Here is a 9,498-nt window from a genome sequence, read left to right as displayed (position 1 = left end):
TTCCTTCAGGGTCAATGGCGGGTTCTGTTCTTCCCCACCAGAAATGGTTGGGTTGAGTCCGGGTTGAGTCCAGGATGAGCACTAACCCAACCTGTGGATATCTCTAATTGCTTGAGATGCTTGATAGCTATACTTTTTATACTCAATGCTGGTGTAAGTTTTGTATACATCCTGTGTACCTGGGTTACGCCACTTTCGCATTTAATTAATGAAATATTTACTAGAAGCTGAAATTACTTGGGTTTGGTCACTTGTCTTTTAGAGAGATTGAATGAAGACCACTATAACATTTTCATGTGCTATTCAACTTTTAATTGATTTTGAGTGAGGCTTATACAAATTTTATGTAACTTGCTTGTAATGTGGTTCTGTTGTTGTGTGTTTGGGATAGTTTATTTTCCCATTTATTTGTATAGGTGCAGATTTTTAAAGCCTTACTTCTTTCTGGGTACAACTTGTCTTTTACGCCAAATAAGTAAATGAATATAATCTATCCCAAAGGGATACTCTATTAGATTTAAATGTGCTGTCCATGTAATTTTATCTTCAATTATTCTGTAGATTCTGATGCAACTCATGCCTTGTGTTCTGTGATGAATCTTTATCATGTAGGTGTAGGTGTAGAGTTAGATATGTTAGACTCACCTCTAGGTAATTATTTTTTCTTGTGTTACTTATGTTTGCAATGCCTTGGTGGTTGTAGGAGAAGGGCAATGATCGTTGTTGTGCTCGGATTGTTAAGCCTTTCACTCAAGGTAGGGATGCGATTTTTGGGAATTGATTGAATTAAATTGTTGCCAATTTTGTGTACACTTGTCTTAATTTTGTATATGAATTTTGGGAACTGCATATTTCATAATCAATGGCTTTGTGAGCTCTAGCCTGCAGTCCTTCTATTAGGTCATTGAAGGCGTAACATTTTATATTCTTCATTTTGGGGAATGCATGATCAGTCCTTTGTCTGCATTTGGTTTTTACTGCACATTGAATATGTCTTTACTCTCATTTTTGAGGGAGATATATACCCTATGAGTTGGAGTTTTTAGGACCATGGTAATCGCACTATCAATGGTTAACTGTGGTTTAGAAACCGGACCGTTGAGAAAACTGAGAAAAAGTGAGAGGTTTGACTAGAGGTTGATTAAAGTTGGACTGTGATGTTATAAATAATATAATTACAAATAAATAGAATAAACTGTGAAATTAAAAAAAACTTATCAAGAAATTAACAAAATTTACTATGTGATATTAAATATTTAAAAAAAATTTCAGTAAATTTCACAACTTATGGTGAGAGAGGGTTGATGCTACTAAATTTGGGGCATTACCTTATAATTCACACCAATATTTCTATTGTAACTACTGTTTTGAAAATTGAGGGCCCGTCTGGTAGCAGTGTTTAAGTATTGTTGTTCAGTTTTCAGTGTTGTGGAAATATGTGTTTGAGTGTTATAGAAATATGTGTAAGAAATGTTATTGTTATTTAAATACTGAAAACTGTTGTTTAAAAGCAGGTATCAAACAGCCCCGGAATCATTGAGGAAACCTTTAAAGTGAGATGGTTTAGAGATTTGATTGGGGATTCAATTGAGGTTGAATAGTGATGTCATAAATAATTTAACTAAAAATTACTTAACGTTAAAGATAGATGTAATACAATTACATTTCATAAATGATTATCATTTTAACTAACATTTCATAATAATATAATTACATTAAAAAAAATTATGCAAACAAGTGTTGATACAAGCAGTTTTGGTAAAAGCATTAAGTGCACTTAAGTGTACAACTCTCTTGGAGTCTAGGTGCAAAGTGCAAGTGCACACCTGATTTAAGTAAAGTGCATATTTGTCAAATATAAATATAATAATTTGTAATAAAAAATACATAGCATATAATAAAAAAACTAATAAATTTAAAATAGTAATATGTTTTGTTAATTAGTTAAAATGGATAATGCAATTGCACAATTTGTAATTTCAAATTTTACGGTTGTTTCAATTTCTTAAAATTTTTATAATTGATAATGATTTTTTATGGATGGCAATATGATAATAATCCAATCGTAGCAAGTTTAAACAGAACATTTTGTATAATTCTCTTGTGCTTTATGAAAATACGTAATCAGGATAGCTATGATCAAATGAAGTATATGGTTCATCAAAATAAATACAAAAGGCAAAGACCAAAAACCAAAGGAATAGTAAATTATTGTCTCGATATATAAACAAAAAATTGTGAGTAATACAGCACCTTAAGAATAATGTTTGTTTAATAATTCAATGTTCTTGACATTTCCTTCTAGATCAAGGAGTTAAGTTTAATTATAAATATATTTTAGCAAAAAAATAAAACAGCGCATCTAAGTGTGCTTTTTGCTTCTTCATAAAGCACAAAATAAAAAAAGAAGAAGAGAGAGAATGCCTGAGACACGCTTCACTTAATTAGCTTTGCTTCAAGCAAGCAAAGTACTCGCCGCTCAGACATTGGGCTTCGATTTTTGAGATTTAAGCTTGCTTTTAACAACACTGGGTACAAGGTGAACTATTGCTTGTAAAGATAGCATGAAACACCAAGCCCTTTGCTGACTGATGAAAGAATACGCCATTTACCTTCCATCTGTAAACCTCTCTTTTCAATCTCTATCTTAAACTCTAATCTATAATTACTTGTCCTTCTCTGTGCATATATTTTTAGCACCATCAGTTGGGAGCTATTGAAGCCCTTTGTTTTAATCATGCTGCACCATCACTCTAATGCCCTCTTTGATTTAAACTGAAGTCCAGAGATTGTTCTGCCCATTGGATTAGTGAGCCATCAGTTTTGGAAGAGTTCTTTGCTATAACAGTTTTTAGGGGATCACTGGCCTTTTCTAGGGCTTGTTTCATGGTTTTCACATGTGGCAGGCTTTGGTGGCATTTAGTGGCTAGCTCATCAATGACTGGAAGGACTTGTTTCAAAAAATGGCATACGTTAGGGATCCAAATTGTTAAACATTAGGGGGAATATATCAAAATGACTCTTTAACTTTAAGGGTGCAAATTTCAATTTAGTCATAAGAAAATGAGAATCTCATTTAAAGTTGTGTCCACACGTAATATAAACTATAAAGTGAAATTTTTTTAGGAATATTACTAAACTTTCACATTTTTTTATTATTTAGAATCAAACATTTATTTCAGGATGGAGCAAGTATTACAATAGGTGGCTTATACTTGTACGTGACCTTATAGAAGTTAGTGGTTCTGTCTTTACATAGCTGGACATTTTACAGATGTATGTGATTAGTTACTTTGATCATTTACCACTTGATCTTATATCCATGCCTCCTATACTTCTGTTTGGTTTAATTGTTTTGAGATAGTTACAAAATGTTGAGGTGCCAATTAAGCTACAAGGCTCTTGGCAAATTTGAGTTTGATTGGTTTGGTTTATTTAATGACTTGGTTTCAAATTTGAATTTGATTGGCACCGGATTAATATAAGTTGCTGGGGCTCCAAATTTGATGATCCAAGCCGAAGGCAAAGGAAGAAAGGGAATTCAGGCTACTACTAGGGCATCGCTTAAGTGTAATTCTTCTTCTTCTTCTCATAGTTCAGCTAGCTCATTACAACTTCCAGATGCATCAGAACGAATGGTGAAGCGACCTTTGATCACTGTGACATCTAAGGAGACACAAACACCTGAAACAAATTTGGAGTTAGATATGGAAGAGAATGGAATTGGAAAGACCAATTGCTCAGACATTGTTAGAGATGTGTCAGCTGATATGGTGGGAACTGCGTCTAGGAATGGAAAATATGATAACTCTGGGTCTTCAAAGAAGATAAAAGCGGATGGAAATATTTCTTTAGATTCCATGTGTTCTGATACGTTAGAAGTTGCAGTTATGGACCTGGAAGAACTTGTAAACCGGGTTAAATGGATTAGGGGTTTGTTGGAATTTGGAAAACCTGTGTCTAATACTATGCAGAATGCTTGGGAATTTCTGGAACACAGGGCATCATCCACACCAAAATGAGTGTTCAATTTTATTGAAAGAGTAAGTTTACATTACAAAACCTCCTCTAGCTCCTAAATGTGAAATTTTGATGAACATTTAGATAGATGAAATCAAGCATAGTCTGACTTTCTAATCTGTTTGTGACCTAATTATATCTATCTAAATATGTCTCTTGTCTTGGGATTTGTTGGAGTGAAATCAAGTTATAACTCATGGTTAAGTGCATAGCGAATTTTGTGGAATCAATTTGACAAGTGATAACATCTGTCTTACTGTTAATATGTGAAACTTGTGAGTTAAATGCTTAAATTTCATGCATTGAAATTTTTTCAGTTACTACTATTAAGATGCATTGCTTAAAGTCAAGACTGAGAATTTCTAAATAAATTTTAGTTGAGTTGAGTTAGCAGGAATATATTAAAATAAACATGATAAGTGATGATTATGAAAACAATTGTGATACTGCAGATAGTGCAGAGACTACTGATAAGTTAAACCCAAGAGCCGTTGCTCAATTGTTAATGTTAGCAAATATAATTAATTTGCAGCCTAAGTGATGGAATGAAACAAACTGGAAGGAAAGAATTTGAACTTAAGACACAAAACATTTCACATTTCTGTTGGATAGCTAAAAAAAATCTTAATTGCAAAAACAGAATGGTCCAATGACTGTTGGACAGTGGCATGTCATCTTGCAAAAGAAACCGATTGAAGAGGATTTCTTTTTTTCCATGCGGATATGAAGTTGATATATAAATTCTGGAGTCAGTCTTGGCCCAAATGAAAAAGAGGTGGGTTTAGGTTAGATTTTAGTCTAGTATCTTGCTTGGAAAAGTTCTTTAAAAAAGCAAGACTATAGGTTAGCATAAATGTCCTTGCTGCTGATCCAAATGCAGTGTCTTGATAGAGAAGTCATTACTATTAAAGATATTACCAAATATTATAAATAGATTGCCTTGTTGCTGAACCAAATACAGAAAATTGATGGAGAAATAGATTTTAATTTTTTAAAATATATTTCCTAACATTTTCAGATCAATGACAATTATATTAACAAGAATCTAATATCCTATTAATCCATGTGAATCCTTCTGAACTAGCATTTTGCTGTAGTCTTTTCAACTTGCATGAGAAGATACATGTATGAAAAGCATACTGATGTTAAACTTAAAGCATGTATTTTTGAATTTGACAAGCAAAGCTTTCCGACTGGACTTACAATTTCAGGTTCTTTAGCTGGCCCAGAATCATCTTTTTTATATGCTTCTTTAAAGTACCCTCTAGGTTTACTACTAAACTGAGCAAAAGTATTGTTTACAGAGAAAGAATTACAAAAAATGTTGATTTGGGAAAACTTGAATGGAGCTTTATCCTATCTTTGCTGAACATTGTTTGCTTTTGAGAGGCACTATTATGTTGATAGATATGATTTCAGTTAGATTTAATTTACCATTAGTGATAAGAAAAGTATGACAGATTCAATTAGATTTCTTCACTAGATACATTCTAATGCCCAGGGATTAACTGGATCTACCAACAAACCATGGAATTATAACCTCCTGCTCATCTACCATTGTGTCTTTAGCGCACTAGTTGGATGGAATGCAGATTAGTACGAGTAAGTTTTTTCTTCCCATTTTGTTCTTTTTAACTGTTGATCCATAGCAAAATTAAGTGTTTTTTCCCTATCTATGGGCTTAATATGCCTCTTACTTTTTCAGTTTGTGTTGCAGAATGATGGATAATACATTGTTTACCAAATGATGTCCACTGTTGTGGGGGATTTCTGTCCAGACTAGATGATCCGTTCCCATAAAAAAATTGAATTTGCACTAGAAATTTTGTCTGCAATGCCAATTTTTCACGGCTTTAACTTTTGCCTTGTATCATTAGACACCTTTAGGCTTAACCCAGTCTTACCTAATCTTGATCCTTTGCTTTTATCTCACCAATTCACCTGCTGTGTATCTACTGTAAATAGTGAATTTTCTTTCCTGTATTGATTTTTATTTTTATTTTCCTTTTCTGCCAGTCACTGCTGTAAACTGATAATAGAGACGTCTTTTTTGATTTTTTCACTAATTCATACCACAATCTTTGTAGAGCTTGCACTTAGCATTACTAGTTTCTTAAGACAGCTATTTCTGCTTCTCAATCTGTAAGAATCAAAGATATTGTAGAGAAATTGGGCAGATACCCATTTGCTTGGAGCTCTATTTACCTGTGCTCTAAAGATTTTGTTCAGAGAATAACAATGGCGGCAAAACTGGTCGATACAACGAAGGTATGTTTGTGAATATAGAGGTAGCGTTTGAATGGTTCATTAGATGTCCTTATTTAAATGTCCGACAGTAATAATCATTTTGTCAAAAAATATTGCTACAAAATTGTGTCAAATTATACATTAGCTCCCTACTTTAGGGTTTGGCTTCCTTTCAGTTTGTGCACTGGAGGTGACAGGGTTATTTTTTATTTTGCACTAGAGTTAAAATTGTTTACACCGCTCAAGTCTGTGGAGCAGTAACCTTTTCTTTCAAGGATTATTGTATTTTATTCTATTTTTGGGCAAATAATAAAATTTCTTACATTAGGTTAGATCTCAATGTAATCTCATGCGTGTTTGATTTATCTTTAGGAAAGGGGTAACGATATAAATCATTCCATTCCAATGGATTCAAGAGTGAGATAAAGAAATATTGCGTCTTTCCAGTATTTTTTTATTGAAGACGTGTGGAGATTATACATGGAGCTTGGATGTATAAGTTCTTATTTAAAGTGCTCTGACCTGGAACAGAAAAAGGAAACAAAAAAAAAAACCTATAACCATAAACATAACCATTGATTCCAGCATTGCATTCTGATTGTGATATGGTATGCGTTTGGTTTATTTAATTACCATGTTCGAGCTGTTCGTTATGCTTAATGCTGTAATTTTGCTGAGAAAAGCATGTTTCCCAAGAGAGATTTGAAGATATTATTTAATTATTTCATTCTGGGGGAGCGCGGAAAATATTAAACCCATTGAGAAGATTAATGCATTGACATTTAACATAACTATTATTCATTTCACAACAAAATGAATTATAGATGGCAAATTATTATTAGTTCTTAATCCATAACTTCAATTATGGTTTTTTTGGCATCAGCTGTGGCTTTTAACTTTTATTTCTTATATATAGTTTTTTAAAACCTTATATTTTTTTTTTCATATTTTTCACATTTTTCCACTTTTTTTTTCAATTTTTTCAAAGTATAAGTATACTTAAGCACATTTTCAAGTAAATTAATTAGAAATTTAACCTATCAAGTAAATTAATTAGATTTAAAATATATAATTTTAGTTTTTGTTTGGTTGGTAGAAGTAGAAGTTGTGGGATAGGAAATGGTTAGTGAAGAACTTTGCAGCTAACATCTTCTTCAAGTTGGTGTGTTAGTCACGTACTGGGATCCATGCAAAAAGGGTGGCGTTCATATATTGAAGAGTTTAAAGGTTCTGAAACGGTAGAAGGTTTTTGCTATAAGTTCATCTACAGGAATTGTAGAGTCTAGATATAAATGTTTTATACTAGATCTGAAACTTCTTTTTACTATAGTAGATTACCTTTTGGGAAGGTTTCTCCCTTGATTTTTTACTGTGAAACTAGTTTGTTTTATTGGTTTTCCTAGGTCATCATATCTTGTCTTATTTACTTTTCCACTGCATAATTTTGACATGATATTGATGTTTGTTTGTTTTAACAAGTTTTATTCATAATAAATCTAATTAACAACTTGGGTTTAAAACTTGTTAATTTTATCAATTGAGGTCTAAATTTCCCAATACAATTCATCTATCCTTTCATCTTCCATTGACTGTTCTTTTCCCATTTTATTTACTATAAAATTTTCTATTCCCTCTTCTATTCAATTCATATTTTGCCCACACAAAAAGGTGAATACTCTGTGTGTGTGTGTGTGTGTGTGTGTGTGTGTGTGTGTGTGTGTGTGTGTGTGTGTGTGTGTGTGTGTGTGTGTGTGTGTGTGTATAAAGTTCTTTTGGTGTATTTTTAATTCTTTATTGCATCTCTATTTTAGGTTGATGGATTTTTGGGTTGAACACTACTTTTGGTTGATGTGATTTGGTTTTATTTTAATTTGTTATCTTTTTTCTTTATCTTTTCTTTGATTGATAAATGTTATCCTATGACATAACATATAATGATTTAATGTTATTCATTAAGTAACATAGCTTGGATAATTCATTTTTTCATTTGAGTATTTTTTTTACTCTTCTTTATATAAATTTACTATTTTTCTCTCATATTCTCTCCCAAAAAGGTGATTATTCTCTTTGGTTGATGTGATTTGGTTTTATTTTAATTTGTTACATTTTTTCTTTATCTTTTCTATGATTGATAAATGCTATCCTATGACATATTATATAATGATTTAATGTTATTCTATTATGTAACATGGCTTGGATAATTCATTTTTTCTTTTGAGTATTCTTTTACTCTTCTTTTATATAAATTTACTATTTTTCTCATATTCTCTCCCAAAAAGGTAATTATTCTCTCTCTCTCTCTCTCTCTCTCTCTCTCTCTCTCTCTCTCTATATATATATATATATTATTTATTCTTTCTTGCAACTCTATTTAGATTGATAAATTTTGATTTTTTTTTATATCAACACTTTTGGTTGATACATTTTGATGTGTGTGTGTGTGTGTGTGTGTGTTGTGTGTGTTTTTTTTTTTTTTAATTCCCCATCACATGTACTCTCTCCCCCTCTTATAGTTTTGGTTTGAGTTAATTCTTATATATTTTGGAAGTGAAAATTTGAGTTTATATTAAAATACAATTTACATGTTTGAATTTTTTTATCAACTATTTGAGTAATATCCATGTAGATTGTTTCATCAATTGTAAATTTGTGATGATGTTTTATTATCATGATAATCTCTTTAAGATAATGAGAAATTTGAATGATTAATTTGAAACTTAAAAAAGTTTAGTTGTACAAAAAAAATAAATAAATAAATAACACACTATAACAAAAGTTTGAAAAGTATTGACCACTTCAAAAAATAATACAATAATATTAATCACACACACCCAAGTTTCTTCATAATAATAATAATAATAATAATAATAATAATAATAATAAAAAAGAGCGTCCAAAATAATAGAACGACATATTTGTAGAAATAAAGATGTGGAAAATACTTTTAGAAAGTTTAGTTTTAAAGAGAACAAATTATCTTCAATAAATTTTAAAGAATATATTATATATTATACCACATATGAATTAAGGTGGAGAGATGAAATGTTGGAAAAGTGTAACAATCAGTTGAGAAATTAATAATAAGAAGAGTTAAAAATAAAATATATATGTTTTTTATTGTTAAATAATGGATTTTTAATTTATCTTAAATGAGTAAAAGTTTTTAAAAAATTATAGGAAATTATAAGAAAAAGGATAATGACATGGTTGCTGATGTGGTTAAACATAAAC

The 9,498-nt window shown here is 31.1% G+C and overlaps 1 long non-coding RNA gene across 2 annotated transcripts; it reads left to right on the top strand.

Annotated features, from left to right (window-relative positions):
- The first annotated feature begins 435 nt into the window (after positions 1-435).
- LOC136063615 (uncharacterized) lies at positions 436-6,220 on the top strand. 2 transcript variants are annotated; one of them, XR_010625240.1, is made up of 4 exons: positions 436-755; positions 3,487-4,043; positions 5,522-5,622; positions 5,726-6,220. It is a non-coding gene; the product is annotated as an uncharacterized LOC136063615 (long non-coding RNA). The 2 variants fall into 2 exon arrangements; XR_010625239.1 differs by having other exon boundaries at positions 441-755; positions 5,738-6,220.
- Positions 6,221-9,498: the final 3,278 nt, after the last annotated feature.

The sequence above is a fragment of the Quercus suber genome, unplaced genomic scaffold (genome assembly GCF_002906115.3).
Source record: "Quercus suber isolate HL8 unplaced genomic scaffold, Cork oak 2.0 scaffold_547, whole genome shotgun sequence".
NCBI lineage: Eukaryota > Viridiplantae > Streptophyta > Magnoliopsida > Fagales > Fagaceae > Quercus > Quercus suber.
Note: the sequence above shows the minus strand (reverse complement) of the source record. Positions and strands in the feature narration are given on the sequence as shown.